The sequence below is a fragment of the Lolium perenne genome, chromosome 4 (genome assembly GCF_019359855.2).
Source record: "Lolium perenne isolate Kyuss_39 chromosome 4, Kyuss_2.0, whole genome shotgun sequence".
In the NCBI taxonomy this organism is placed as follows: domain Eukaryota; kingdom Viridiplantae; phylum Streptophyta; class Magnoliopsida; order Poales; family Poaceae; genus Lolium; species Lolium perenne.
In genome coordinates, this window is record NC_067247.2 from 15488988 (window position 1) to 15494292 (window position 5305).

Below are 5305 nucleotides of genomic sequence, written 5' to 3' on the forward strand. Positions count from 1 at the left end.
CATATGCCATCACAGTTTTGTTTCCTTGTTGCAAGTCATGCACTTTATCCTCAATCTCAGCAATCAACATAATGTTCCCCTTTCCAGAATAAAGATTTGATAGGGTGTCCCATACCTCTGAAGCTTTTGTGAGTGCCTCTACAGAAGCAGCAATGTTAGGAACCAAAGAGTTAAGCAACCATGCCACAATCAGAGAATTTATAGCATTCCACTGTTTCCATTCCGGACTGGTCTTGTCTGCTGGTTTTGCAGCTTCACCACTCACACGTTCATCCAGCCCTTTCGAGTTCAAAATCAACAGCGCCCTCCTTGACCACCGGAGATAGTTGGCCACTCCTTCCAACTTGATTTCATTCGCCGGCAGCTCAAGTTTCTGACCGATGATGGTATGGGGAACGATTGCTCCCCCTCCAGCAGATCCTCCTCCATCTCCTTTGGTAGTGATAAGTTCTGCCAGCTTCTCCAGAGCCTTGGCCAAATCCCTGTTGTCCCCCATGCTTGACACCAAACTAACCTCTCAGAATCACCAAAGGACTTACCCGCAGGAAGCCTCTTCGTCTCCTTACTTGTCACTGCCTTCCCCTCCTTGCCGCCGCAGCAGCCTGCTCCCTTCCTCTTCCTCCCAGCCACCGCAGCAGCCTACTCCCTTCCTCTTCCTCTTCCTCCTAGCAACCACAGCAGACTAGGCTTCCAGATCGGCAGTCCTTCCCGTCGTTGCCCTCACTGCCCCTTGCTCTGATACCATGTGGACAGAGGTGAGGGCCTAACCTGAGGTAGGAGGCTGCAGGGAGGAACTCTCTCTTCTTAGGGTTACAGAGATAGAAGCACCTTATATAGGTCAGGACTGGGCTGGGCCAAATGGGCCACAACCGAGAACAAGAAGACAGCCCAACAGATACACCAACAGTTGTCTAACATTTTTTATGCTAATGCTATGCTTACATGTCACTGCTACTGCTATATTTTCAGGTTCTCTGCTCTTCTTCATGATTGATGTATTACTAGGTCTTTTGGAAGATTGAAGGGAACATGGAGTTGCTCTTATGATACAATACTACAGCTTGCTGTACTTGGTGGTGAAGGCTAAAGCGATGATATGTATGATTCGTGTTATTTCAGTTCCAGTGGATGCTGAATATTCTCACTTAATGCAGATTAGGGAAAGTGGGACATACAGCTGTCGCTACTAAATGACGTATCGCCTCGACGATTCCAATGGAAGATCTTCGTGCGTATTTGTTGGATCTGGGAATTCAACTATCTTACTTTATGTCCATTCTCTTTTGTGCTGATTGTTTTTTTACTCCTGATAATCTAAGGAAGTCGAAGTTGTAGACACTGATCACTAATATTTTTACACCTGTAATTTTCCTTCAGTATGAATAGCTATTGGCATAGCACTACTTCTAAACCAATGTTTGTTACTTTGTATAATTGATTTTTATCTCACTGATATCATTAATGAATATTTTTCACAAATACTAATCCATCAATATACCCAACTTCCCGAGCCATATTTTGCATAAAGTTCATATTAATCAGCATGAATAAGGTACCCACATGTTCGTACTTCCTCTGCAGCCCCTTTTCTTTTTTCCTTTCGGACACAGTTAATACTAAAATTTTGTTTACATCGTAAAGAATCTCAACATAGTGGCGCATACCAGCCAACCGTATAGAGCTAGATTTGTCATGCCTTTAAGATTTTTTCCCTCGGACACATTGGGATAAAACAATTGAAATTGCATCTGATCATGTATATCTTTTTTGGATTATATATAATGTAATCTTCAAACTGCTGATGAGATCTGTCTTTTCCCTCTTTGGTGTGTGTGTGTGTGCGCGCGCGCGCGCGAATGGCCAATAGAGATATGCAACTCTGTGCATGGACAGTATGAAATCCTACAGTTAATGTATTTTATTATCCTTAAGTAAATAATCCAACCTTTGTGTTCAGCATGCTGCATTTCTGTTGCAAAACAATGAAGTCTATCATGTGGTGTGGAGACGGGTATATGAGCCTAATCTAGGATCAGCATATAGAGCTAAAAAGATGTACAGTACAGCACCAGCAGGCCGATCATGGTTCCTGCTCACAAAGTCCGGGCCATAGATACCATCCTACACATGAGAAGTAGAAGCCTGCATCAGATTCCAAAGACTATATGTTATCGTACTTTGTGTGTTTCTTTTCCTTCATTTCCCGCGAATTACAGTAAACTGCAGGTTTCGTGCAGAATTAAGGGCAGGTTAAATTAATAGTGGCCATTGTACAACTACTGTTCTTTTTCTTTCCATGGTTCGCTTCTGTGGCTATCAAGTGTCCTGACCCTTTTTGTGCTCCGCTTTTTCTGTCGGGTATATTAGGATGGCTGGCCTTCAAGTGCAGGTGCAAATGTTACCAGTATGGTGCGGGTGTTTGTTCTCTTGGCCTCTTGCGATATTTGGTGGATGCATACTCTGTACTCGATTGGTTAAAGTTTTCTTTGTTCGATATTTTGTTCCAGGATGCACTCTCTCATGAAGGAATCAAATTTCATATGCTCAAGGTTTTGGGGGCTAGAAAATCTAGGCGCTTTCTTCTGAAGTGGTGTTGCTTATCTGAAATGTTGCATTCCCAGATTGAGCAATTGCAGGATCAGGGCCATATTCAGGTTCTTAACTGAAGCCTCCTGCGGCTGATGGTCCCAGATCCTCAAGCCTCAACACTTGGGCTATCTGTAAGAGATGGTGCATTCCCAGGCACGGTGGACTCAGTATAGATAAAATACTTACACTCTACTTCATGTACTCTTCTATCTGATGTGCTGATCTTTGTGATGTGTGCGTGTGTATGTCCCTGCACTAAATAAGTAGATGTAAGTTGCGCTTAACTAGCCTACTGCCTTCACAGTATTTGTTCTTCAGTTTTCAGTTACCAATCGACCACTGATGGGTAATTTCACTGAAATGAACGAACTGAAAGTGTTTAGGGTGGAATAACTATTTTCTTCTTCTGGCCTTTGCACTTGGAGCTCTTTGATTTGATAATTTCGGTTTAGACTTAGGCAGTAATTACGGTGGACGGCAACAAAACCCCCATGCTGTAATAGAGAAAGATAACATGCCAGTTATTGTTGGTTGAATCCGCACTGGCTTCATTGGAAGGTGCCGGCGAGGGTGACACAGGTTGCCTAAATCCTCTTTCATTTCTCCTTGTTAGACTATGTATAGCTTCTGTATATTGTACCTATGTACTCTTGTATGACACACCCATATATATATGTGATAGGCCACCCCTTGGAGGGTTGAGCCGGTTCCCCACAATTGCATTGTATCACATGGTATCAGACTTGGTACGTTCCACGCTTCCGCCCAAACCCTAGCCGCCGTCACCCGCGGAGCCGCCGTCGCCGCCATGTCGAGCGCCTCCCTCTCCGGGTCTTCCACCGCCGGCCACCTTCCCGCGTCGCTTGCGGCTCTCCTCTCTCGCCCGATCGACCATGCGGCTATTGCCCCCCCGGTCGGCACGATGAGCATCGGCTCCTTCTTCTCCAACCAACCCTCGGCCTCTTCGTCGCCGGGGCTTGCGCTGACGACCTCCACGTCGCCCGCGCCCTCCAACCAGCTCTCGGCCTCTTCGTCGCCGGGGCTTGCGCTGACGACCTCCACGTCGCCCGCGCCCTCGCCCGCTGCCTCTCCTGCTGCCCCGCCTCAGCCCCTCACGACCGAGGAGATGGCGGCAGCCTGGCTGGCGGGCCTCTCCGCGTCGGCCCTCGCGTCGTACGCCCCGACGGTGGCCTCCGCGCCCTCCTCCGGGACTACTCCCGTGATGGCGACGGTCCTTCCACCTGCATCGGCTGCCCCCATGGCGTATACGCCTCCGGCAGTTTTTCACACGGGGTCGCTGCCTGCGCCGTTTCACTTTGGCAGCCATATAACCGTGAAGCTCACCCCGGATAACTACATCTTCTGGCGTGCGCAAGTTCTGCCGCTTCTCGGCAGCCACTACCTCCTCGGCTATGTCGACGGCTCTCTTCCATGTCCTCCGGCGCTTGTGGACAGCGTCAATGGACCGGTCTATAACCCGGCGCATCGCGTATGGACGGGCCAAGACCAAGCGATCCTCTCCTCCATCCAGGGGTCGCTCTCGCCGTCTGTCACCGGCCTCATCGTCTTTGCCAAGACGGCCAAGGAGGCTTGGACGATTCTCGAGCGCTCGTTTGCCTCTCAGTCCCAGGCTCGCGCCAGCTCCCTTCGCCGTGAGCTGGGTGAGTGCGAGAAGCTCGACTCTACGGCTACGGAGTTCTACAACAAGGTTAAGGGACTTGCTGACACACTGGCATCCATCGGCCTCCCGCTTACCGACTCCGAGTTCAACTCCTTCATCGTCAATGGTCTTGATGAGGAGTATGATGGCTTGGTTGAGATCATCAACGAGCGGGCGCAGACTTCTCCACTTATGGCGCATGAGGTCTACTCCCGTCTTCTTCTCACCGAACAGCGCGTCGAAGCGCGCCGCGCCAACCGCAGCCGTGGTTCCTCCGCCTCTGCCCACGCTGCCTACAAGGGCCCTTCATCGCCCGCGCCAACCAAGGGCGGTGCCACGCCCCCGTCGCCGCAGCCCTCGTCCATCCCGACGACCCTGCCTGGGAGTGGGGGCCGCCGTGTGTGCCAGTTATGTGGCCTTGACGGTCACTGGGCCTCCAAATGCCATCGTCGCTTTCAGAAGAGTTTTCTTGGCCTTGGTAATGATGGCAAGGACACACGCAATGCTGCACGTCAAGTCGCCATGGCAGACAAGCCTGCCCCGCCGCCCAAGTCCCAGGGCGCCACTCAGTCCTACTCTGTTGATCCATACTGGTATATGGACTCTGGCGCTACGGAGCACCTGACTAGCGAGATGGGGAAGCTTCACTCTCGCGAGCCCTATCAAGGTTCCGACAAGGTCCACACCGCCAATGGAGCAGGTATGCACATCTCCCATATTGGTCAAGCATCTCTTCTCACTAGTCATGCCAATAGGAGTCTCCAACTTCGCAACATTCTTCGAGTACCATCTGTGACGCGTAATCTTCTTTCAGTTCCTAAACTCACTTATGATAATAATGTGTTCTGTGAATTTCACCCTTTTGATCTTTTCATTAAGGATCGGGACACGCGGGACGTTCTACTTAGTGGTAAACTATGCCAGGGCCTCTACCGTCTGGACCATCCTGGAGTTTCTCGAGTTTTCAGTGGAGTTCGCGTCTCGTCGTCACAGTGGCATGCTCGCCTTGGCCATCATGCCACTCCTATAGTTCGTCATGTGTTGCGTCGTCATGAG

General features: G+C 49.9%; 1 long non-coding RNA gene across 1 annotated transcript; it reads left to right on the forward strand.

Moving 5' to 3' along the window:
- Positions 1–1257: 1257 nt before the first annotated feature.
- LOC127291833 (uncharacterized) lies at positions 1258–3007 on the forward strand. Its single transcript, XR_007844769.1, has 2 exons — positions 1258–2409; positions 2508–3007. It is a non-coding gene; the product is annotated as an uncharacterized lncRNA (long non-coding RNA).
- The last annotated feature ends 2298 nt before the right edge of the window (positions 3008–5305 follow it).